The sequence below is a fragment of the Alligator mississippiensis genome, chromosome 2 (assembly GCF_030867095.1).
Source record: "Alligator mississippiensis isolate rAllMis1 chromosome 2, rAllMis1, whole genome shotgun sequence".
Taxonomy (NCBI): domain Eukaryota; kingdom Metazoa; phylum Chordata; order Crocodylia; family Alligatoridae; genus Alligator; species Alligator mississippiensis.
Genome location: NC_081825.1, coordinates 193,139,514 through 193,167,055, shown reverse-complemented (window position 1 = coordinate 193,167,055; position 27,542 = coordinate 193,139,514). Strand labels below are relative to the sequence as shown.

The following is a 27,542-nucleotide window of genomic DNA, read 5'->3' as shown; positions in this document are numbered from 1 at the left end:
TTTGCTGCTTCCCATCTATTGGGCTGTCCAACTTACAAACAGCCTGGCCTGTGCAAAACAAACTCACTTCCACAAATAGAGATTTATCTTCTACATACTTTTGCAGGAAGGTAGCTATCCAACAATCATTAAGGCAATTAAATATTATGTTCTGGATCAATGAATCCTGATAAAATATCCACTTCCAGTTCAGGAGATTCTCCAGTTCTATTCAATGCAGGGCTGGCCCACAATTTTTGGGGCCCCCCTGCAAGATATAGTTTTGGGGGCCTCTGATGCAAAAAAGCTGGCATCAGTGGCAGGGGGAGGGGGTGTGGCACACAGCTGAAGATGCCGATGGCAGTGGCGGGGGTGTGGTGGGGGAAGGGGGGGAGAGAAGGGTGGCAAGCGGTCAGACGCAGGGGGCCCCTTGGCTGCAGGGCCCTCTGTGGCCGCAGGTTTCATAGGATAGGACAGGCCAGCCCTGACTAAATGTGACAATGGTTTTTAGATGCTCCTTTAAAATCCAAAGAATCTTTTCTCCCTAGAATCAGGATAAATCAAATGCAGTTTTTGGTCTTGCTTATACTGGAAGATAATTAGTCTATTAGGAACCATACCTACAATAATAAATTGCATAAGAATACTTGTCTAGCATTCCTTTTTTAAAATTAAATGAGTATTTACTTACTAAACAATCTTTTGAATCATGTAAAACAAAATTTAGCTTTAATAAATTCTCTTAATGACACTTGGTAATGTGCAGCTTGAAAGTAAAACAATGGTGCCTTGATGACTCTACAGGTTTCTTATCCATTACAATTGCCATTGGAATCAGTCTAATTTATTACAGCACAAGATGACCATGGGTTACAGTGGGACATGACCATGAAAAAGCAAGTACAATCCTCAACTGTATCAGGGGAGGTATTTCCAGTAGAGCCACGGAAGTGCCAATGCCATTGCAGAAGGCATTAGTGAGACCTTATCTGTAATGGTGTACAAAATTCTGGTCATCCCCTTTTCAAGAAAAATTAACTTAAATTGGAACAAATGCAAAGAAGGGCTAGTACAGTGATCCAGGAAATGTACAGTGAAAGACAAACAGCCTGACATGTAACCTAAGAAATGCACGTCAGAGGAAAACATGCACATCCCTGAACATTCGGAGTTACAAACACAGCATATCATACAGCAAAACTAATGAGGTCTGAAAGTCGCAAGTGTAACACCTTTACATAGGAATGAAGTTAAATCACTTTCAGGGCTGCTCTTTAACTGGAAGTAAAACATCCAGTTTTAAAAATAGAACAAGCTATATTTTGTAAATTCTCTAACAGATTCTAGTTCATAGGCAATACTTAAAAATAAATTGATACAGAGTTAAATTATAAAACATCTCTGGAGTTGGACAGCCCTGAGCTACAACATATAATTGCAGAACAGTTATAAAATCTTGCTTATTTTTATGTAAGGGTTTCTTTATGTCCTCTAAACAAAATGACGACATGCATTAACATTAGAGGTTGATTCAGCTGTCATTTACCCTGTAGTTATAGGTAATTTTATTGAAATAAAGTTACCAAGAAAACTCTGAAACCAAAGAAATCACATACACACAAAACATGAACTATAATTCATAAGAACTCAATTTAAAAGCTTCCTATAAACCATACTCATTCCTAAATCTCATTTTTAACCTCATCTGTCATCTTAATGTATCTTCCTTTGTTATCCCTGTAAAACATTTAAAAAGTATTTGAATAGCAAATTACTTTGCCCCATGACAACCACCACTGAAAAGAATAGGGAGAGGCAGTAAACAAACATTCGTTTTAAAAAATACTATGAAAATATTAAGATTTCTAAATGCCTAACTGCTTATTTAGGATACTTCCCTTTCTTTAATATTCTGCCTGTTACAAACTGAATAGGTTTAGGGATCACAGCATGTGTGAAGGAAACCCTGAGAGATGAGGCACAGAAACCTGAAATGGGTTCACATGCAGCCTGAAATATTAGTAAGTCAATTGCCTAACAGATGAACCTTATCAAAGATGGGAAAGCCTACAATATCATGAATTTTTTTTTCCAAAAGTATGTTACTTCCACAGCCAAGGGTAAGTTTATTACGTTTAAAAATCACAAAGCAAAAATAACTGAAAATCAACAGTACTCCACCCGTCTTTAAAATGCAGGTTCAGCACCTTGAGGGTCTACATAAGGCTTTGTCAGAGTTTATGATTTTGACCCAAATTCATCTTGGTGTTAAGGAACTTAAGGAAGATGAAAAATCAGTCTGCTGCCTGACATAGGATGCTAATTGCATTGATCAGCAATAGGAGTTTCTGTTACTCCAAGAAGTAACTTTTCCTTCAGGCCACCGAAAAACAACAGAAGACACAAGCATATGATTTAATTAGACAAGAACTTTATTAAATACTGGGAACTCTCTGGCATTAACCCATTCAGTACAAGTCCCTTTCCTATATTTAAACTTACAGAGAAATTATAGCAGCCCACACACCCTCACCCCACCCCACATACACACAAATCTGGTCCTAGAGACAGTACTGGAATCCCACTAGGTACCCCTTGTACAAGGGCTAAGAGACTGCAAAATAGGGAACTGTCTCCTTGTTGTGCCAGATACCAAGTACCCCAAATCTGTTCTCCCACTTCTTTACAATACATCTTCTAATCCATTTCTAATTCCAGAATAAAGGACCAGGGCCCCTACTGATCACAGAATCATAGGAAAGTAGGGCTGGAAGGTTCCTCAAAAAATTATCTAGTCCAGCCCCTTGCTCAAGGCAAGAGCATTCTTCGCTAAAACATCCCAGCCAAATGTTTCATAGTAGCTAGGGTCAGAAGGGACCTGAACAGATCATCTAGCCTGACCCCCTGCCACAGGCAGGAATGAATGCTGGGTTCACAAGACCCCAGATAGGTGATCACCCAACCTCCTCTTGAATTTGCCCAAGGTAGGGGCGAGGACCACTTCCCTGGGAAGTTGGTTCCAGATTTTGGCCACCCTAACTGTAAAATATTGCCTTCTGATCTCTAACCTAAACCTATTCTCCATCAGCTTATTACCGTTGTTCCTTGTCACCCCAGGTGGTGCTGGGGAGAAAAGGGCTCTGCCTATTTGTTGTTGATCTCCCCTGATGAGCTTGTAGGCAGCCAGCAGGTCCCCCCTCAGCCTCCTCTTGCTGAGGCTGAACAGGTTCAGGCCCTTCAGTCTCTCCTCGTAGGGCCTGTGGTGCTGCCCTCTCACCAAGCGGGTGGCCTTCCTCTGAACCCTGTCCAGGCTGGCCACATCCCTTTTGAAGTGTGGCGCCCAGTATTGGACGCAGTACTCCAACTGCGGCCTGACCAAAGTCACATAGAGGGGGAGTATCACTTCTCTGGACCGGCTTGAGATGCATCTTCGGATGCATGACAAGGTATGGCTGGCCTTGCTGGCTGCGGTCTGGCATTGGTGGCTCATGTTCATCTTGGAGTCAATAATGACTCCAAGATCCCTTTCCACCTCTGTGCTTTCAAGGAGGGAACTCCCCAGCCTGTATGTGTGCTGTGGATTCCTTCTCCCAAGGTGCAGCACCCTGCATTTGTCTATGTTGAACCCCATCCTATTCTCATCTGCCCACTTTTGCAGTCTGTTTAAATCGAGCTGCAGCCTCTCTCTCCCTTCAAGTGTGTCCACCTCGCCCCACATCTTAGTGTCATCAGCAAATTTGTCTAGCCTGCTCTTGAAAATGTCCAGGGTTCAAGATTCCAAAACCTCTGTAGGTAGCCTGTTCCACTGTTTAACTATGTTCATAATCAAAAAGTTCTTCCTAATCTCCAAGCTAAATTTCCACTGCTGCAGCTTGAATCCATTGCTTCCAGTCCTGTCCCCTATGGCCACAGAGGAAAGTCTATTTTCATCGTCTCTATAATCTCCCTTCACGTATTTGAAAAATCTCCCAAATAGGTACAAACTGATTGACGATCGCTTCAGGCTAGACACAAGAAAAAAGTTCTTTACAAATCGAGTGCTGAGGGTTTGGAACAGGCTCCCCCCCAGAGGTGGTACAGTCATCCACCCTGCCAATCTTCACCCATCTTGCCGGGATCCCAGCAGTCTTTCCTGCCCAAGTGCAGGGGGGCTGGACCCAATGATCTGTAAGGTCCCCTCCAGCCCCTAACAACTACAGAACTATTTTCTCTTCTCCAGATGAAATAATCGCAATTCTTTCAGACTTTCCTCATAAATCATGCTTCCTAAGCCCCTAATCATTTTTGTTGCTCTCTGCTGGACTCTTTCTAAAGTGTCTACATCCTTCTTGAATTGCAGGGCCCAAAACTGGATATAGTTCTCCAAGTGAGGTCTTACATGGGCTGAATAGAGTGGAAGAATCACTTTTCTTGATTAGCAAGCAACATTCCTGTTAATACGTACAACCCAGTATGCTGTAGGTATTTTTTGCAACAGGAGCACATTGTTGACTCAAATTCAGCTTGTGGTCTGCTGTACTTCAATACAGTACAGCAGCCTAGCCAGTCACTCTGCAGTCTGTCTGTGCATGCAATTATTCTGTCCCAAGGGCAGCTGACTTTCATTTGGTCTTTTTTCCAGTCTGTCCAGATCATTCTGGTCCTAGCCCTGCCTTCTAGCCTGCAACTCCACCCAACCTAGGGCCCTGGTAGATGTTTCAATTCCACCATGGTGTTTTACACACCATGAAAACATCATACCATGTGCACATCTATAAGTGCAAAGAGCAAAGCTTCAAGTAAAAGTAGCACTCCAGCTTGTAGTACTTGGAGCTCAATGCTGATCACCAGAACAAAGCAAGTGACAGGACTCCACTAGGAAAGAGATTCCTAACTACTGGCCAGAGCCTAGTAGTAGGTCATGGCGGACTGGCTGCCAAGTTATGGCACAAGCTCCCTGCTCGGACCCCCATCTGTCCGCCCAGGTGAGCAGCTTTCAGGGTCACAGCTGAGCTTCCAGGGTTAAAGCCGGGCGGAAGGCAACTGGCTCTGTGTGCCCCATTCCGCTCCCACTGGGCTGTGGTAAAAAAAAGATCGGGAACCACTGCACTATGAAATCTCCCCTATGCCTACTCATCCCCCAGGACCTGGAGCCAGGTGAAGAAAGTGGTTTGGGGAGAAGGGAAACATTCTTTCCAGAAGCTAAAAGGGCAAGTGTGATTATGCCTGCAGCAAAGCCAAAAAACCTACCAGAAAGGGAAAGGGGAGAGCTTCCTTTTCCCCAGCACACTCAAGCACTCCCCATTTGGATGTTCAGAAGCCAGTAAGGGTTATGCTTCACTTCAGCCACATAGCTCTTCCCTTATAATACCCACAGAGAGGCTAAGTGAAATCCATAAAAAGACTGTGGTATAGGTGAAAAGTTTCCTGTAAGGCCATCTCCAAGCTAGAAATAGGTATTGGGTTGGAATAAATACCAAGACATTTTAACTAATGTAATGCTAAAATACTTTTTGGCCCTTAAGGAGGATGATTACAAGAATGGTCTTATCTGGTCAAGATGCCATTTAGTGCAGGGGTAGGCAACCTCTTTTGGCAGTGGGGCACAATAACGCACCCTAGGACAGAGGTGGACAGGTAGACAGGTGCTAGGACTCAGCCATCACCCCCACTCATGCCTGTGAGGCCCAAGGAGAGCATTCACAGCCAGCACTTGTCTCTGTGGTTACACAGGAAAAGTACCTGCGACCAAAGCCATGCATCTGTGGGCCAGATCCAATAGATCAGATTACTGCTCCCTGGTAGGCCAGATTTGGCCCATGGGCCATAGATTGCCAACTGCTGCTCTAGTGCTTTACTTTGTGAGGAATTTGAAGAGGAAGATATGACCTGTCTTTAGTGGCCCCATCACTAACTTTAAATGATATCTTATATTTTTTTCTTAAGGCACCAAATCCTGGAATTGTGCAATTAGGTAAAAATTTCTGTTCTCAGTTTTAAATATTAAGTATCTAAACTTACTGCTCCAAAGATAAGAGCGAACATGATCCAAGCATACTATAGTGGCTACATAAAAAAAAAAAAAATTATGAACTACCTAGAGAAGAGTACAAGGATATAATAAATCTAAAAATCTATGCATGTGTCAAGTTGAAATACGGATTAATTTTAGTATGGTTCAATCAATTTTAATTTATAAAATCTCATATAAATAGTTACATTGTGAAAAAGTTATTTCTGAGTACTATGTCCTCTGTTAGATTTTTCTTGGAAGATTTTAATTTTTCCTTTCGATAAACCAAACAATTTCTGTTTAATTCTACCATTTTTATTTACTCCTGCTGCTCTAAGAATTCAAAATCAGAGAATGTTTTTTAAGGGAAATTTAACTTAAACACTTTGTTAAGTTAAATGCATCAAATTCTAGACTTCTTTTTCTGTCAAGTCTACCATTAAACATAGATTATGGTGTTGAATAAGTATTATGCAGTAGGTTTAAAAAATAGGCATTTCATAAAGGCCCACAAAAAAGAAAACGACAAAAACAAATAAGCTAATGTATCTTGATGGCTGTAGATATAGAACCCTTGAAACTTACACACAAAATTAATTCAAGTTTTGTTTAATTTATGAAATGGCTTGCAACACAGCTTGTAGGAAAGCCTAATCCATCTGTTGACACAAAGAAACAAAGACATCTGTCTACCTACTATGAACAGGCAAAGTTTGTTTAGCATTTTTTGATCAAGTTGTCATGGTGTCTCCCAAACATAGATCTATACACTCTTATAAAATTAACTACTCAGAAAAACTAAGAACAGTAGTTTATATGGGAGAAGAGATTCAGAGCTAGACACGCTGGCAAGACAAATCTAATTTGACTGTAAAGTGCTTTGAGTTTGTATTATTGGTAATAACTGAGATTCTCATCAAGTAGTGGTTTGGATGGAGAAACGTTTTCTTGAAAGTTTGAATTTCTGTTTACAAATGGAGTTTCTATAGCTCACATACAGGTGACTACAGAAAACAATGAATGGTTTGATGTGTTGGATACATTCAACAGCTACCTCTTTTACACACTTCTCTCATTTTCCAGTCACAAACACACCCTCATTGTTCTGCCACAAGATACCTGCCCTTGCCACACTCACCTAAATGTTAATATCATTCTATAATTTGACTATATTTTATATGCAAGCTCAGTCACAGAATGGATGCATACATTATGTACCATTGGGGCAACTTACATAATTTAACAGTATCTCAATGAGCTAGTAGGTTAGGACCTAAAAATATTTTGTCATTAAAGATCCTTTATGCAACAGAACAGAAAAGGACAGTCGGGAAAAATCCTGACCCAAATAGCAATCAATGCATGTGAGGTTTTCCAAAAATGCCACAAATATTGTTTTAAACTCACCACAGAAGATTTTGTTAATTTAAATACACAAAACCAATGTTGCAATTTGTTCCAACACAAATTGAATACAAAATTAATGAGATACCAAAAAATCACTATCCAATACCAAGCCTCTTCTCCATATTCTGATATGAAAACTTGGACTTCCTTCAAAAGTTCAGATTTCACTTCTTTAAAGACAGAAGAAGAAACCCTGCCAAGAAATTACTTCCTGCCAAGAACTTAAGAATGGATTCAGGAACTTTTTCTGAACAGAATATATTTTGAGAGAAACATCCTTGGGGAAAAGGACTAACCTACTTGTATAGGAGTGTGCCTTGTGTAGACAGATGCAGAAGCTTCAACATGCCATCTGGACTCCTCTCCTTATCACTGTAAGCTGGGAACACTTTTAATAGAACTCCATTGTGGGAAGGCCTCCATTTTTCAAGTCTCTAAGGGTTTTCCTCACACTAAGAGTATTAGTTGTACTCCTGTTGCTCCTATTCCTTAGATTTTCAGGACTAACTGATCAAGATCCAGAGGTGCAAAAACCATACCTCCACTGCCTAACTGAGAGAAGTATAAGGAACAAGCTGTATGAATAGTAAAAGTGGAATCATTCAAACAACATATACTATCAATGCTCCAAGGTACCTCAGTGAAAATAAGTAAAGGGCAAAGATTATTTTCAGTGTTTTTATCCTCCCAGTCAAAATGAACACAACTATCCTTTTCACGCATACACACAAGGTACTACCATAGCCCATTCAGTATGTCTAGTATTGTTCCTGTATTACACATAATAAAATTTAAATAATCAGATTTATTCTTTAAAATTTATTTAGAAAATATTTTCATTAACTGCCTCTTTACAGTTTTGGAAACTCCATTTAGGCCAAATCTACGTCAAAAAAGGGGAAAATGCACAGTCTATTAGCTTATAGTTTTTAAAACTATTAGAATTCTTTCTAATCTTTCATTTCATTTGTGTTTTGAAGGCAAGACTTCCAAGGAAAGGTAGGGCATATGACTAGGTCTTGAAAGTGAAAGAGTAATTGTGATTTAGTAACTCTAGCGTGAATTGTGGAAGGTATCAGCATAGTAAGGACAATTGCATGATCTACAATCATTTAAAAAGCCTTTTGCTTTGCAGAAATATTAGGGGGGCTTTTTATTAAGTAGTAGTCTGTTATTTAATTATCCAAGTTGCTGCTAACATAGAACCTACATTTTCTGTCACTTATCTGTGATCACACAGAACACTTATTAATGTATTCTACATGTTATGTCTGGACTAATCAAAAAGATGCGTTATCAGTACCAACATTTTTAAGTGCATAATAAACCACTTACTGTCAAATAAAGTTTTTTAAGCCCCTCAAGAATTTCAGCCAGTTCTGCTATCTAAAGATAAAGCTTGTCATTCATACGTTGTGTTGGTTTAATTAATTAATTAATTAATGAACAGCCATTACTTAATTAATTAAGCAACAGCCTCGATGGCAGCCTGTAAGTATATAAGGGGTGTGCATCAGGAACTGGGAGAATGTCTATTCACCAAGACACCCCAAAGGAAGACAAGGTCTAATGGTCACAAACTGTTGGAAGACCGTTTTAGACTGAACATAAGGAAAAACTTCTTTACCGTCCAAGTCTCCAGAGTCTGGAATAGACCCCCACAGAAGTGATGCAAGTCCCTACTCTGGATACCTTTAAGAAACACTTGGATGCTTATCTTGCTGGGGTGATCTGACCCCAGCTAACTTCTGCCCTTTAGACAGGGGCTGGACCTGATGATTTTGCAAGGTCCCTTCCAGCCCTAATGTCCATGAAATCTAAGACGATAAGCTAGGTAGGAAGCAAACTTATATTTCCATACAAATTCTAACTAAGTAGCAAAAGAGTTATTTATAAAGTTAGTGAACATTCTAGGAAAAAAAATTATCCAGCTAATCTCAGCTTCAACAAAGGAAATAATAACAGCATGAAGCACAAGTGTAAAATAATTGTGAAATTCACCGCGGTAACATAAATGTTTAATGGATGAAAAGAAAAACAATCAAACACAGTATTCAAACTGATCATTTAAATTTACTCACCAGGAACTGCATATGGTCACTTAATCCTTCTGATTTCTGGCATGTTGCGAAGTGTCTCTCTTGTAATTAGGTTTAGGCCTGAAAAACCTGGACAACATGCAATTGCGACGCAAACCCATTCTGCATTTCATCATGCCTTTTCCAGAGCTTAACAAAATATATTTTTTGCCATCTTGCAGAAAAGATTTTCACTGCACACATCTTTGAGCTAAACTGGTCACTGAGGAAAGAGCTAAGTAAAACTTTAAAGACCTCTAGTTAAATGTCACAGGCGTTAGTTACATCACATGAAATGGAATGCTGTTCTTATAGAAGTCACACCCTCCCACCGGTGCGATAAATTTGAATGGTGGCTTTTGTACTACTTGTTTACAAAAAGGAAGGAAAATATTTTGTGGCTGAATTTTACAAGCATACAGATTTCCAAAAACAAAAAGGTTACTTTGCATACAACAGAACAATCCCACCTCATTTAGAAGCTGCTTGAGAAGAGAAGTCTAGTCTGAACTGGGAGGATTTAAAACTGAAACAGCTCCCACTTCCCTTCCTCAAAGAAGCATTGTAAGCATAAATTAAATCCTGACATAAAATACCAAGGTTTTCCTATGGCTCTATTAATAATAAGATACTCAAGTTCCCTTTTCATTTCTCAGTTTCTCTCAAGAAACACATTTTATAGATCTATATTACAAATACGCCATTAGGAATCCATAGATGCTTACATACAGCCACGACTGTGCCATCTCAAAAAAGACAAGACCTAGTAAATAAAGGTATCCATCTGCACAAAAATACAATCACATACCTGCTCCAGAGGTAAGGCATGGTTTTAATCATGGGCCCAGCTCATGGCGCAGCGGCTTCTTTAATCTTGGAGTTCCTCCCACACCCTCTCCCTTCCATGCCACTGATTGGCAGACAGGCCCTTTAGCCCTGCCACTTGCCGCTGATGCCTGGGAGGCAAAAAACAGTTTTAAATATGGTGCAGTTTTTGCCTCCTGTCTGGTCAGCAACAAGTAGTGGGTGACAAAAACCATGGAATATTTTAAACTGCAGTTTTTCTCTACCAGTCATCAGGAGCAAGCGGTGAGCAGCAGGACTTGCAGGGCCCTTCTGCCAATCAACAGCAGGGGGCTGCGCAAGGGGAACTCCAAGATTAAAGAAGCTGCTGCACCACAAGCTAGGCCCACAATTTAAACCAGGCCTCATCTAGAATCTGTCCTCTTCACGAAAAAGATTGGTGAAGGCTTTACACTTGGACTGGCAGGTGTTTTGATCGTTAGCTTTCCACAGCCAATAAATTAGCTCTACCTCAGCCAGATAAGGAGTGAGATCTAGCCTATGACAGCTACTTATAATAATATCTATCCAGTTTGTGTTAAATATTATTGGACTAGTAAGGCTGTAAAAATTTTAAGTTTAAATTAAAAAAAGTTGAAAAACTGGAATCCCATTTTCAGAAGTGATTTAGGCACTTATGAATTACTCAGTGCATCTACATGAGACACTGCACGGTAGCCTAATCAACAGCAGGACGGTGTGCAATGGCAGAAGTCACAGCCTGCTCCAGACTGAGTGGGGAACTCTCCCCATGCAGGAAGTTCCCAGCCCCCACTCCATGATCGCCATCTTCCACCTCCTGCTGCCCAGCTAACCAGGAGCAAGTTTGCTCTCAGTCACCCATCTACATGTGCCATACTACACAGTAACTAATCACAAGTTAATTTGCTACTTGTATTTACAGGTAGCAAGTTTACTCATGATTAAAACAAATTACTGCACAGTAAGCATCTGCATGTGTAGGTGACGATGCTTACTGCATAGTAATTTGCACTGATCTTGAGTAACGCATCTCGTGTAAACATGCCCACTGTGTCACTTCCACCAGAGCCAATTCTTACAAGGTGGAATTAATGGTTTAATGCAGTTTGCAAAGAATATGAAATACTACCAGCAATTTGTGTGCTTGAAATCATACACAGCACACAATGCATGCTTAAACTATGCAATCTCTTAAAACAGGGCAACACTGAAGATTAAGTTAAGTTTGTAGCTGAAAATATGATCCAGTTCACAGAACTTGTAATGTGGTTTGAAAGTTGTCAGGCTTTGATCCACCAAGCACACAACAAGTTGATGGATTTGCTAAATTGGGTTGAAGACATGAGATCACATCAACTTTCAAATTGTCAATATGAAAATCAGCAGAGACAAGAACGGTTCCAGGCAATAGCTGTGAAGTTGATTCAGTACTACAAGTACAATCAGTCACTACCACTGCAGTTTAAACAACTGCCTGCCTCTTTTTTTAAGTGCTGTTTGCATTTTTTACCCTAATCAGGGGCCTTTTCTGAGTTTTGACCATCAGTTACCAAAATCAATCCCTGGGTGACAAAAATAACATGACAAGGAATGTTCTGTTTACATGAACTTTGTCAAAGAATGACAGATAAAGTATGATGATATTAGTTGCAATTCGTATTGTGTATACCTTTATATTCATAATATAAACCTAAGTATTAAATGTAAATATAAATTGAAATATAATAATGTGGTAATTTGATCTTTCCGCAGACTTTGCTATTTCATTATGCTGCAGTTTTTGCCTTTCAACCAATTGGCAGCAAGGGGCAGGGCCACTGGGGCCCCGCAGCCAAACAGCAGCGAGGGGAGGTTCACCACAAAAAGACTGCAAAATAGGCTCTGCATGATCCCTTTGTCTCGCCATGATTTAGGTAGGTGCCTATCTATAAATCTGAGCAAGGTAGAAAATTTAGATGACTCGTGGTAGCAGATGCCATATGGAGAAGCATAAGATTTTAAAAGAAAGAAGATTACAGAAGAGGTCCAAGACACAGATAAAGAGAAATCAACTCTCCTCTCATTACTTTCCATTATCCAGAGCTATAACCCATCAAAATGAGACAAACAGATCTATTCTAGTGTTGGAACCAAAACCAAATCCCAGGTTCAGATCCAAGTCTCAAATGCAAATACTCCCCCATGCACCTAAATTGAAATTTAATATTTAAGGCTTTATCCCTTCTCTACAACATGAAAATGATTTTTGAATGAACTAGGCAAGTCCACAGAATTTTAGGTTAGTTCTCAACTCTGAACCAAAGTCTTAGGCAAATACAAACTCGGTTTGAACAAGACACTGTTTGCATCATAAATTACAAAACAGTACTGAGTGTAAACAGCCATTTACTACATTAGACGCATCTGAAATCACTTTGGAGAATGCAAGATGGAGAGAGTAGATATCATGGATTATAGATACTTAACATAAGAAATACAGCTCACTTTTTAATTATTTTTCCCCCACAAAAGCCTTCAGATGAAGAAAGTGGAGTGCTATTAAAATATTTCAGGCAAGATTTTGCTTCCTAATTTACACTCACATACATACTTGGCTGTTGTTGTTATTTTCTTTACAGGTATAAAGCTCAGCAGCTTCACCTGATAAACCTTAGTTGGCTTGATTCACCCCTGAATGTGATGTCTTCTCTTTCCCCCTTCCCCCAAACTGTAGAATGTTTGCATACTTGTAACTGCTCTTAATTATTACCTAGCTGAAAGTGATTTTCCCCAGCTCAGGCAATTTCTATAATTCACTGCAAGGAGATAAAACAAGGGCAGGCTAGAGATGTACCTTATAGAGTAAGCAGTACAGTACAAAGACCCAATCCTGCTCTACTTTCAATCAAGGGAAAATTACCCCAATTTCAGATTGAAATGTTACTACATTCAAAAGCTTACTGTGACTGAAGGCCTGTGTGATAAACTGATGAAAACCACTGCCCCCCCCCCCCCCCCAAAGTTCACTGTACCATCTATTAGACCATTTTAGAAAACACACATTTGGAAGTAGAACTGCCCTGAGTGCAAACATTTAATGCCTTAAGACCTTTGTACAATTTCTTGGTAAATAGTGTATTCTCCTAGGCCAGGGGATCACAGATCCACTGTGTGTCATGCAAACGCACAATGTCTCCAATTAGCTGGTAATGTTGGGGCATCAGCTAATTAGGCAATTAAAAAAAGAACTGATGAACTACTGACACAGTACCAAGTACCTGGTGATCCTAAGTCATCCTTTCTACAAAATGGGCTAGCAAATGGGACAACCTGACTGCCTCCACTCATTAGGACTTCAGGAGAGTGACTCTGTTTGTCTGTTGCCTTCCAAAATTCTATACAGATTTTAGGTATCCAGGTTGTAACTGTATTAGTCTAGAGGCAAAGGGAATCAGAACTTATAGTAGAGGTGATATCTTGAATTAGACCAACTAGATTTTTGCAAAAAAAATTCTTTAAAAGCTTTCAGACACAAGCACCCTTCTTCAAGCACAGGTGAAAAGACTGTAAATGTTCTCCTGGGTAGAAATGAAAGTTCATATTTCATAGGAGAGTTGAAGAAGTGGTAAAGTCTCCTGCTTGGAACAGTTCATTTTATATGCAGATTAGGCTGAGAGAAAAGTTGGAATAGTCTGTTTACCTCAAAACTGTTTGGTGGTAAGCAGGATAGAGTCATATTTCCTTCTGGTTATGGTGTTTTACATTTCACAGAGGAGTAAAAAGATGGAATGTTCCTCTGGGCAGAAATTTCTCATGTGGTAAGGTGTCTCTGGGCTCTGTTATTATGCAAATTACCTCAAACAAAGGCAGGAGCAGGGTCTCGGGTGGTCAAACTTGTTTCCTCCTGGTAAAATTATGAAGATTTCATCTTTTTAAAAATCGGCTAAAATTTGATATCTTCCATGTGTCAGGTTGTAGCCCAGAATAACTTGTACAGTCTTTTCTCCTATGCCTGAAGAAGGATGCTTGTGCCTGAAAGCTTGCAATTAAAATTTTTTTTTTGCAAAAATCTATTTGGTCTAATAAAAGATTTGGAGTGCACCAATAGAGACTTTGGGGGCTGATACCAATATCCGATTTTTAAAGAAGTATATCAGCCAATACTGATCTGATTTCTGATACAGCTATGTGCAGCTGGTAAGTCTGTTGTGGTGCAAGGGGAGAGGGGTGGGAAGGGGCATGGGGGGAGGGCAGATCAACGCCTCCCCACGTTGAGGGAAGGAGTGAGGCTGGGGCTGAGACAGGTGCTGCAGAGCTGGGGTGGGGCACAGGAGGCAGCTCCTGTTGCTGCGGGCACCCTAGGGGGGGACATATGCCCCTGGATCTGCATGGGGGAGGGGGGCTGCAGCTGCAGGCTGAGGCCAGGGCAGTGCCAGGCTCTTTCTGGCACATGGTGGGGGGCTGGGCTGGGCTCCCTCCATGCGCTCAGGGAGGGCAGTAGAGGTGCTGGGAGCAGGGGGCTACAGTGTAATTTTGGGTGGCTGCAGCCTCCCCACCCATAGCCCACTCCAGTGCCACGCCCCCCCCCTCGTCCCCCGAATGAGCCACGGCTCCATTCTGAGCCCCATCCCAGCTGGGCAGCTCCTGCCCTTACCCCTACCCCACTCCCTCCCTCACCACACAGGGCATTCATCTGCCCCCCCCATGCCCCTTTCCTCCCCGCTCCCCTTCCACCACAACAGACTTACCAGCTGCACGCAGCTCTCCAAGCTGCTGGGCTGTGCTCCTCACTGCTTCTGTGCTGCACTGTGGCTGCACACATGCAAAAGCATTTATCAGCCAAATTATGAGCCACATCAGGCTGATTTCTGATACAGTCAATTTTCTTTATATCGGTGCCAATCCGATATCAAATTGATGTATAGGTGCACCGCTATAAAAGATAACACCTCTACCATGAGTTTTGATACAGATTTTAGGGAATCTACTGGGTTCAGAAAGAAAAATCAACTCACTGCTTCTTTTCCAGGCAGCAGATTTGGAAGGAGGAGAAAGTTTCTCTCCTACCACTGAAGAATGTGAAGTGTTTCCTAAGGAGAACAACATAGATGCTAGGTTCCAGAGGGTTTGTTTGGTTGTTTGTTTTTTTTAAATGGGGGTTGCTCTAAGAAGAGAACACTACATTAAGGCTAGCAAGACCACTGGATTTTATTATTCATATAGCCAGGACAAGTGACAACTGAACAAAAGTAACTTAGAAACAGTGTGGGAGTTTGACAAAAACCAGAGTTCCCAGACATATATGCCACACGTACGTATCTGTGGGACTCCCAGCAGCATACCTCAAACTCTGTAACAGAAACCTGGCTCAGACAGTCTATCACATGCACATGATTTCAAACTATTGCTCAAGTGACCAGAATTATTAGAAATTGTCTATAAGATATGAAAACAGCAAAACACTCTCTGCTTCTTTATGGTTTATGGAAGGCATCCAAGGTTTCTGGAGCTTCATGTCTGAGTTGGACTTGTGGATTTCTGCTCCTGCATCCTGTATTGAACACAAGCGGTGTAAGCGCTTCTTATAAGCTACATTTTACATATACATTCGGCTTCCCCAGACAAGTCAGAAAGTAGTGATGCTATACATTAGTACGCATGGATATGCCAATGTACGTTTTGGGCATGTTCAAGTACATTTTTACTTCCATTAGGGAACTTGCCTATTGCCAGAAATCAGTGCAGATGAATCAGTTCTTAAGACAGGTTAACTGTGAGCACAGGCAAAACAACAGCATACTCGCAATCAGCGCTTGCTCGCTTATACCCATGGCAATATGCAATAAGAGAAATCTAGCAATAAGCAGTTTGTTGTGTGGATGGATCTATGCTAACTGGAGGGAGGGTCCAGGGAGGCCTGGGGACAGAGGTTTTGCTGACTCTTGTCAGTGAGAGCCCAGGGGCCAAGCCAGCCCAGCGCTTGGGCAGAGAAGAGCTCTGGCCTAAACTAGACTGCCATCCTGCGAGAGGGGTGAGCAGGGTGCCACAATGCTCCATGGGATACTGGCAGAATGCAACCTACTGTGAGTTGTGATGGGATGCAGTACCAGATGTTCATTATAATGCTCTAACCTACAGCACTGAAGTCTGATACCACATCCATCCTGGGTTATCTTAGAGCAGGATCTACCTTTTTATAGCACTCTGTGTGCCCTGGCCGTCTGTTCGCTTACAGCTGTAGAGTGCTTTCTGTGTGCTGACTGTACAATAAGGGTAACTTCTGTACCTGGCCTAAGAGTGCAATTAGTCTACCTTAAGAGTCAAAAGCTTAGAAAAATAGCTACTAAATCTAGAAAATAAACTCTATTCAAGAACACCTGTCATTACACATGAATCTACTTCATACTTTAAGGAACTGAGTTTATGATGTGTAAAAGGACAGTGGATTTAAACTTGTAAAATTTCTTAGTTTGAATATCAGAATATGCCTTTAAATTAAAGAGCACTATCATGATTTTCCTGCAGGAGGTCATTTTTTATACTAGTAAGGATGTTTACTGTATTAGGCGAAATCATTTAAACATTCTTAGATCAAAAACTTAAAAACAACTTCAACCCCTACCAACACTTGCCCAATACATCCAGCGCTAGGAGAATATTTTTGAAGAGTTTTATTGATTGAAAAATGTGGTTTCAGTCAGCCTAAATCTCTTCACATATTTGACCCAAATGATGAGCATGGCACCCTTTAGGAAGGGGAAGGCACGGCTTCAAACCTCCTAAGGCACAGGAAAACTTAAACCCAAGTTTTCCATAACCTCTCCTAACCAAGTGTCCTAATCACCCTATTACTGGAAAACTGATACCACCGGCACCTTCTGTGCTTTGTAAATAATCTCTAAGGGTAGCTTCTCACTTCCCACGGCCCACTTTTGTTTAATGTGCCAGAAGTGAAAACTAAACAATTTTTAGTACTTTCAGTGAGGAAAAAAAACAAAATTTCCATTTTGTTTTGTACTGAACCTTTTTTTCCAAGACTATTCGCACAGTCCTAGACACACCACATTTTAGGCCAATCAGTTTAGTAGGAAAATAAAACAGTACACTGTATCTAAAATTAAAAGTACTAGACTTCAAGACTGAAATCTTAGTCTCAAGCCAAAATTAGTTTAAAAAAAACAAACAAGCATTTTGAACATGCTTGAACATCTCCATGTATATTTCTACCTATATTTTCTTGAAAAGCTAAATGTCTACCATGATATTCTCTTATGCATCAAAGCATTTTTCACCTGAGCACGTAAAAGTAGTATTCAGATGAATTAATAAGCATGCATGTTCTCACAGCATCACCTGGTGGTGCTGTTACACAGTCACTCAGGCTTCCACCAGACATTGTTTTACTTGAGCTACAAAGGTCATAGTACACAAAAAAAATAAAGCGTGGTGAGCAACCACACATTCAAAATCCCCTGGTTTGAGTATGACAGAGGCACGCTCTCCTGCCAGAGGGGATAGTAGGCTACTCCATAGGGATCCAGCTACTGCTTAAATATCTAGCATGATACCATTAACCGCTCAATAAACACCTTAATCGCACAATAAATGTAAAGTCAGATAGGAGCGTCAAAATCTTTTTCAAGCAATGGTTATGTCTTAGGAAGTCATGTAACATGAACACTGTTTTTGACAGCTTGAAGGAAAAAAATCTTACCTTGCAACTGATCAGACATAACAGGTCTGGGGCTGCAAACCGACCCCATGCACCGGTCCAATCAGGCATGCTGACTTTGAGGCCAAGTGCTGGTTAGGCAACACCATAAGCCTGTGCAGCAGCCTGATCTAATGCACTGGGGTCTGATTGCAGATGGACCTCGCATACCAATCTAATTAGGCACACTGGGTCTGGAGCCAGGTGCTGAATTTGATCCTGTGCACCAACCTGATAGGGTGTGCGGGGCTACATCATCCAGCCAGAGGGGCTCCCCACTGGTCTAGAGATTTGGCAGTAGGGGAGAAGTGGCAGAGTTAATTGTCATGCCTCCCAGAACAGCTCTGGGAACCACAGCAATTAATTCTACCACCACTCCCCCCATTGCCAAATCTCTGGACCTTGATCTACATTTCTTGGGTATAATGCACACCCCAATTTCCCCAGATAGTTTTGAGGAAAAGGTGTGTGTTTTATGATCTAGTAGTTAAGCACCTTAAGCATAAGAAGGCCAGGTTAGTTTCCCAGGAGCTAGGGGTACAGAGGGGTCTGGTGCCAGACATGGAACTGGGAGCTACAGCCGAAGTCAAGACAGACTGAAGTCAGAAGCTGGAGCCAAAGGCAGGGTAAGCCAAGGATTTAACCAGGATCAGAAGCAGAAGCCAGAGCCAGAGGCTGAACCAGAATCAAGAGCAGAAAACTGGAATCAGGGGATACCAAAGGTCCTACTGGAATCAGAAGCCAGAGTGAGAGCCAGGAGTCAAAACCAGGGAACCAGCAAAGAAGCGCATGGAAGGTTAGGAGCAAGAACTCCTGGAGTGGGTGGGACCCATTACCTGTGGCTGCCCTAATAGCTTCACTCAACCCAGCTGGGGCCAGGGTGCTGCTATGCACTGGCTGCAGGTACCACTTGTTCAGTGGATGAATTTCTCCGATATTCTGATTGGGACCAGCTAGGTCCATGGTTCTGATCTGACCTCAATACAGTTGATAATAAAAGCCACAGAAACCTAAACTACTAAAACATATTCTGTTCCAGGCTCATAGTGGTAAAATCTCCACAATATTTTTTCCCCAACAGCTAATCCCACATTTTGATGCCTTGGTTGCTAGAAAGAAAACTAGGTCAATTAGGGAGTCAATAAGCAATTGGTTCATCATACATATACAGGTTTTTTTTCAAGCATTTCCATAATCCATACTTTAAATTAAACTGCAATATCAGACATTTTCTAAGACAGTGTTTCTCAACCTGTGGGTTGCAACCCAGAAGTGGGTCTCAAGAACATGTGAAAGGATCATGAATAAGTCTCAGAAAAACATGGGAAAGCACAGGTTCCACCTTGCAGGCTGGCAGCATTCTAGCTGCATGGCTGGGCTAGCAGCACCAGGGCCTGATGCCCATACTCGGGGGGCAGGAGAAGCTGTGACCAGGCTGCCTGGCACAACACAGGAGCCTCAGCCCAGGGAAAGGGGGTGCCACTGACCTCCCCTCCTCCTCCCTCCAGCCCATGCCAGGGCCAGACTAGCTCTGCTGCCACCTGCATGAGCTGGAGACGCTGCAGCCACCACACTCCAGCCCGAGAAGGATGGGGGCAGCTGGGGGCCCCCTCTGGCAGGGAGGGGTCATGGGGTTTGGGAATGAGAGGCACCAGCATGGTCCGGGGGGCAAGGGACTGTGGCTTGGAAGTGAGAGCATTGGCAAGGTTAGAGGTCTGTGGGTGAGGAGTGAGGAGTACCAGCAGGGCCAGACGGCTATGGGTTGGGAGGGAGGGGTACCAGCAAGACCAAGGGGCTGTGGCTTGGGAGTGAGGGGCACCAACAGGGCCAGGGAACTGTGGGTCGGGACTGGCCATTGATGTTTACACATGGGTCCCAGTACAAAAAAGGTTGAGACCCACTGCTTTAAGAAGCTAATTACACAAACAATTTCAGTAGTCTAAAGTTGATGCCCAGTGATCAGATGATAAATCATACCATACTGTGGTAAAGAAACCAATGAACAGTCAAGTTAAAAAGTATTTAGGTCCCCATACTGGGGACTGCACTCAGAATGTGCTTTGAATTAAGCGCATAAATTAGCCATGCTCTGAATTAGTTTTGTCAATGAGAACATGTATCAGCCAAACAAATATCTTTAAGATCAGATTGTTAAATCAATATTACCTTTATTTTTGGTTAAACCAAGCTTAAATAAATTAAGAATCAAGTTAAGCTAAAATAAAATAATACTGACCACACTGAGCCACTGGTTAAATTAAATCAGCATAATCACCATTTAAAGCAAAACTAGTGTATTTTTTTTAAAGTAGGCAAGGTTTAAAACTTGAATGGCAACTACCTCTTCCTCCTCTTCCTTTGAAGTGCCTTACTCTCAACTGCCTTAACACTAAGGAAACCAATTCAAGCAGAAGCTAGGTTACAGATATAGGCTTGTTGGTTTTAGTTATCAACAGCCAGAAATATTAACACCCTCTCTGTTGCTACTGTTGCAACAGCCAATAACCTTTGTTCAGAAGGTCATGTATGACTGAGCAAGAAGAAAAGGGAGAGGGGAAGGGGGAATTTCTTTGTCCAGATGAAAACAGAAAAAAAAAATTGAAAATATCTTCATAAAACACAGAAATGTCCTTAAAGGACGTTGGGGGAATTGTATCAGTAGAAAGAGAAAAGAAATCTGGTGAACCTTTGGACATGTGACAAGTAACAGCTTGTGTGCATTATTTCTCCTTCCTCTGCCTCCTGCATGCCTGGTTTTCCCCTTCTCCTTGTTCAGGTATATATTACACCTCTGTCTTACCTGCCACCCATTTATCCTATTCTTCAATTTCCTTGACAGCTCAGGATTTTTATTTGGTTTTCTTCAGCCAAAAAAGAAAATAGCAAACTGACTCCTGAATATCTTTTTTTAACCAAACAGGCCAAGTGTTTTGATAACTTATGCAAAGTGACTATGGAAAAGGCTGGATTTGCATGGCAATATCATCCTTGTATCATGCTGACTTGCAACAGTGACTAAAAGCACACTTCATTACTGTATCTAAAAATGGGTTTAAATCCTAAACTAAATGATGCATCTTACCATACCCTTTCTATGGATATGTCATTATTTGCATTTTGTTAGTCATAACATTATAACCTTCAAGATCAAGTGCAATTGTATATAACATGACAAAAAGTAGATATGTTCAGAAAAAAAAAACAACATTTAATTACAAAGAGAAGTCTCTTCTCTAGAAAAAAAACCAAACTCTACCACAACCTCAATTATTAGATGTAAAATAAGTCAGAAAATGGGAAAAATAATTTTCAAGTGTTATGGCAAATAACAATAATATTATTCCTCATCTTTAAAGCAAACATGCAGGTGTACACAAGAGCCTGAACCTCCAGCATTTCATACAATGTTAGGCTTTTTGCAACTCTTAAAACCGGTATCTCAACAAGAACATTTTAAAATGTACCTTATCATATACATTGATTGATGAAAATGTGAACACCTGTGGTACATAATCTACAATAAAAGTATATTATTTTTAAAAATACAGCAGGATGCTTTTGTGCCTCTCACAGCTGTGTCTTCTGCCACACGTACAGAAAACAAATTAATTTACATTAGTATTCTGCAGCTAAATAGGTTTCCATTCACATTAAAACTTAAACAGTTACGGAAGGCTTCTAGAGGCATCAGCCTAAAGAATGCAGCACTCACTTTGATTTGCCTACAAGCCACGTTCATCCCGCACACCTATGTGCAGGTGATGCTATAAAGGTTTATGTTGCCTTTTAAAAAAAGACTTAGAAAATAGGAAAATAACACTTGCAGTATTACATGCAATTCTCTGCAAGTATACAGCACCTTCTCCTTGCTGGGTTTATTGCTGTCAAAGAGACAGATCTCACCATTCTGATTTTCCCATTTTAGGTGCTCCAGGCACAATTATTAGTATTCATGTGTCAGAAAGGAACCTCACAACCAGAAACAACTTTATTTTAGCATAAAATGCAGTAACACAGACATACAAACTGAAGGAATTGCTTACCCTAACAACTTGCGACCTACCAAATTTGGGGCGGCTCCCCCTTGATTTTGTGATCCAAGCACAGGGCCGGTTGCCATTTTTGTAGCAGAGCACAGTGGGACCCCCCACACCTCCGATTGGCTGGAGGGCCCCGGAAGTGCTGCCCCTCCCCTGAGAGAGTGACAGATGGTCAGAGGCACCACCTTAAAGAATACAGCACTTCACTTTGATTTGCCTGCAAGCCATCTGCCAATCTCCAAGGTGGGGCCGGACTTCTGGGGCCCCTTGGCCAGAGGTGCGGGGGGGGGGGCAGAGGAGGGAGGGAGGGAGGTCACTGTGCTCTGCCATGAAAATCTCCTCCCCTTGCCCTCCCTCCATGGTTTAGGGCACCAGGGCTTCCCACCCTTTTCTGATTTTGTACTGCTCTTTTCCTTGCGCCCCCGCCCAACATGCTGCTACTTTCGTGCTTTTTTGCGGGAACCTACCAACTTCATGGTTTCCACAAAAATCACAAAATTGCAAATTCAGTAGGTCCCTACTAATGACTCTACCTTCCAGTGGCTTCCTGCTTAACTAAGGCCACTAAGGCCGAGTCGTACAAGCGTCAGACACCTTGCAACACACCATGATGCTCCATGTAGGCCACCTCTTGAACCAGAAGCAGCATAGCTCCCTCACATGCTTTGAGATGTTAAAGACTTAGATTAAAAGAATGGTGTGCAGCGTCTTGAAATCATTTTTTTTAAATACTTCTTCTGGAAGGGAAACTGTAACAAAAATTTCAGTGAATACGAATCTGATCTATGTTAAGGAAATAACTCACATAGCTTGCTGTACATTTTATGACAAATAATTCTGCTACTTCCTCACACAGCTTCTTAGGTAATGGAACACTGACTTATTTTTTCCAGATATAGGAACAATGCCTGAGAGAGCCCAAATGGATACTCTAAGCAAGCTAACAAAAGGGTTAGGAATGTACAGAGCATTAACAGATAATCAGGGATCCTGGTTTTCTCTGTTTAAAAACTGCAAATCCTCTAATTTAAAAAAAAAAAAATCATGAATTCTCTGAGTAACCCCCCCCCCCCCAAATCCGCAATTAAAATAAAATGCCACTATATACATAGGTATCAATTGAACACAATGTTTTATTGGTATAGTTACAATTATAAAGCAATTTGGAAGCCTAAAAGTACCTCAATCACGATAATAAAAATAAATTCTAAATACCTATAAATTTTGGTATTTGATTTTGGGTTTTTTATCATGGAAAAATCAGACGTAGGACCAAGCCGCTCACTCTTAAGCCACAGCCCCCCCAGCCCTGCGGGTGCTGTTCATTTCCCAACTGCAGCCCCCAGCTCTGCTGGTGCCCCTCACTCCCCACCCACAGCCCTCAAGACCTGCCAGTGTTCCTTACTCCCCATCCACAACCCCCTGCCTCCCCTAGCCCTGACAGAGGGCTCCCAGCTGCCAGGATTACAGGGCCCAGGACCCAGGTCCACAGCCCAATAAAGCAGCACTCAAGCTCCAGCTGCCACCCATAGGAGGCAGCAGCTGCTGTGTCCCCAGTGGCGAGAAGAGCATGGAGCTTGGTTCCCCCTCCCCCGCAGGTAGCATGGCTGGATTGGAGCTCATGGGGCATGGGTGGGCTGCCCACTGCAGGCTTGGGCTCACTGCCCCCACCCCTGGGGTTTCCACAGCCCAGTGGGCAGGGCCTAGTGCAGCAGAACAAAGTGGAGCCAGGCAGGGAAGCTCATTGCTGCTGTAAGCTCCGCACCGCGCTGGCAAAGCACTCCTGACCCGCTTGGCAGCAGCAAGGGGCACAACTCCACACCATCACCCCTGCTGCTGTCAGGTGAGCAGGGGGTGCCTCCCCAACAATGCAGCACAGGGCTTGCAGTGGCAAGGAGTTTCCCCACCCAGTCGCACTCTCCCCTCCCACACCATGTTCTGCCCGCTGGGCTGTGGAGGCCCTGAGGAAGGGCAGCAGTGTGGGAAGCCAGAGCCCACACAGGGGAACCTACACCTACCCTGTCACACACACACAAATCTGGGGGGCATGTGAGGGAACTGGAGAAAAGAAGACTGGAGAAGAGAAGACTGAGGGCATATTTAATAATAGCCTTCAACTACCTGAAGGGTGGCTCTAAAGAAGACGGAGCCTGACAGTTCTCAGTGGTATCAGATGACAGAGCAAGGACAGAGCAAGGAGCAATGGTCTCAAGTTGCAGCAAGGCAAGTTTAGGTTAGATATTAGGAAAAAAAAACCCTCTCACCAGGAGGGTAACAAAGTCCTGGAACAAGCTACCCAGAGAGGTTGTGGAATCTCCATCCTTGAAAGTTTTTAAGACCCAGCTTGACAAAGCCTTGGCTGGGATTATATAGCTGGGGATGGTCCTGCTTTGAGCAGGGGGTCAAACTAGATGACCTCCTGAGGTCCCTTCCAACCCTCATTGTCTATGGTTCTACTCATTAAGGGCACTGAGCACAAGGTTAAGTTGTTATGCTTATGGCCCTGGCCTCCTGGATTCACAGTGGAAGTGGCTGCGCTGCATCTCCTTTATTCTTGAAGGATCCCCTGCAACCCTCACCCCTCCCCGCTGCCGATTTATAGAAGGGCCCTGCTAGCTCCCAACTGGCAGGGAAGCAAAAACCGTGGTTTTAAACTTGGTGCCATTTTTGTCTCCACCACTGATTGGTCAAGGGGCCCCAGTGGCCCCACTGCTTACTGCTGACGGGGAGAGACAAAAACGATGCCATATTTAAAACTGTCAATCAGGAGCGAGCCATAAGTGGGGCCCCTCCACCAAGCAGTGGTGGGGGTTGGGGGAGGCGGCGGCGGCGCATGCAGGGGAACCCGCAAAATTAAAGGAACCACAGCACAGCCCACTTCCACTATGAATCCAGCAGGCCCATAGTTATGTTAAATAAAAAGAAAATTAAAACTTAATTTTATTGTAAAGGGAAATAGCAAGCTAATAGACAAACCTGGTCTGTTTGTTTGTTTACATTAAAAGAAACAGCCTTATAAATATAATGCTGTGAAAAGTGAATGTTTGGCTTGAAGTCATCATAACCTCTAGTGAAAGTGCAATTTAATTTAGATGGATCAGTGACAAACTTGTTCTGAACTACAAGGTTAAAACCATATAAAGTAGAAAAGGAATATCATCTAGAAAGGAGAAGAATGCATTTAAAAGGTTGTGCTAATAACTTAATAAATAGGTCTTCTGTCAATTCACTAGATATTCTTTGTTTCATGAGAAACAAAGCTGGGATGGTGTTTTTTACCTAAAGGAATAAGGCAAGTTACACACTATGATCACCCGAAGTGATATGTATATTATAAAATGATACCCAATTAAAAGTTAAATTTAAAAAAAACTATTATGAAGGTCACCAAATCAAACACTCAAAATTTAGGAAAACTTTAAGGTTGCCTGTGCAACTGTAATTAAGTCTCTGTGAGAACATACATAGCCTTTAACCACATAATCATCTGTCTCCATTACTAGAGGATCATTGTCTCATTCTATAGAAGGGGTGGGCAAAAATGGCCCATGGGTCAGATCCAACCTGCCAGGCAATTTCACCCAGCCTGCAGGCATCCACCAATAAACTGTACCCCGCCCAGTCCACATGCCTCGCTCCAACTCTTAGGGGTGGAAGGGCCCAGACCAGCCAGCACGCAGCTTCCAGGCAGGGCTGCTGCTGCCACTGCTGCAGCTGTCGAGGGATCTGCTCGGCTTCCCCAGCATCCTGCTTGCTCTGGGCACCAGGTAGGGAAGAGGTGGGAGCAAGGGGGAAGAGGGGGAGCTGCAGCTGGGCGGGAGCACAGAGCGTGGGGCTGGCAGCAGTGAGGAGCCTGCGCCCTGTGGGGGAGGACTGGGGGTGGGGAGAAGTGGGAACATGGGAGCTTGGGTGGGCCAGGTGTAGGTATGAGCTCTAGCCAGTGCTGCATGTGCTGGCAAGAAGAGCAGCCAGGCCAGCCTGACTGCCTTCCCTGCTCCCTGCTGTACAGGTGCCAGGACTCTACCAGGAAGCAGGGAATGGGGCTTCCCTCCACTTCTGGCAGAGTTATAGAACCTGTGCAGCAGGGAGCAGCAAACACAACCCGCTCTCTCTCTCAGGGCTTCTCCCTGAGACACGTGAGCTGCACATGCACCGTGCAGAGCCCCGTGCGATACAGGTGGACCAGCCTGGCTACGCTCCTCACTGCAACATGCAGTGCTGGCAGCAGCAGCACCTACACAGGCCACAAGCACTGCAAGCACTCACTGCCTGCTGCTGCTGCCACCAGCAGCAGGGGCTGTACACTATGGGGGGGGGGTGGCTTCATACCTCCCACCCTCCCTCACACCCAACAAACATGCCCTGCTCCCACAACCTCCCCACATATACACACAACTCCCCCAGCATACCCCATTCCCCCCACACATGCAGCCATACCCCCTCAGACCCACCCACACACACCCCACCATACACACACACACCCGCAACCACACCCCACGCCCCCCCACACAGTATACAAAACTAAGACTTTATTTTTTAGTTACTATACAATCACCTTTATATACAGTATGCAAACCTAAATCAAACGTTTATTACAAAAATATTTTTTGTAATAAAATTAAAATATGTTATAGTAGGTGCTTGACTTTTAGTATATGATTTGGAGGTTTTTCCTAGTTCCAAGATGGCAGCCCTTCCCTCCCAAAAGGAGTACTTCCATGGGGCAAGAGGAAGGACTTCTGGTGGCAAAGATCAGGCGTTAGCGGGCAGGACTTCCAGTCCCAAGACGGCGACCAGGGGGCAGGGCACTTGTCAAGGGGTGGGGCTACCCTTGCACCCTTCGGCAGCTTGCCCATACTCATTAAGTGGCCCTCCAGCCAAAATAATTGCCTGCCCCTGTTCTATAGTGTTAATTTAATAGCAATTATTCAATAATTTTTTCCTTATTCTTCTGAGTGTGTGGCTCCATGCACATTATTTTCTGCATGTTAGTCTTCTTTATTACATAAACCCAATTCATCCCAAAACCTGATCCTATCAAATACATGAAAGATGACAGACATGCTATGTGAAAAAAATTGCAGCTGACCTACCTGAACTACATTCTATTCAGGTTACGGTTTAGAAATGGAAGTCTATTTGAGATCACCATATGACTCTGGCTTAAGGTAAAAGAAACATCTGGAATATGGTCCTAATGGAAAGCTATACATAAGGATTCTGCTTCAGAAAGGTAGACTAAAGAGATAGATCAGTGGTGTCCAACTGGCAGCCCATGAGGGGTTAACATGTGGTCCCCTCAGGCACCACTACCCCCATTGCATTAAATTGCTCCTGCAGCAGCAGTCAGGGTCCCAAGTTTCACTCTCTCCTCCAGCTTCTACTTCCTGCCCCCACTCCAATGCATGGGGCAGGGTGGCATGGTACAGCACATCCCATAGTTCCAAGGGAGCCAGTGGCTCAGAGCACCCATGCAGCAGGGGAGCTGAAGTGAGCTGGGGACCCACCTGCAGTACAGCTGAGTGGGGGTG

At 42.9% G+C, this 27,542-nt stretch overlaps 1 protein-coding gene across 6 annotated transcripts in view; it reads right to left on the bottom strand.

The window, feature by feature from the left end:
* The window catches only part of PLEKHA7 (pleckstrin homology domain containing A7), a 340,205-nt gene that overhangs the window by 246,476 nt on the left and 66,187 nt on the right, over nt 1-27,542 (bottom strand). Inside the window, exon 1 of one of the 6 annotated variants that reach the window (XM_059722629.1) lies at nt 9,460-9,643. The exons of the other annotated variants lie outside the window; for them this stretch is intronic. The gene's annotated coding sequence lies outside the window, so the exon portion shown is untranslated. Of the gene's footprint in view, nt 1-9,459; nt 9,644-27,542 lie in introns of those variants that run through there. 6 annotated transcript variants of the gene reach the window in all.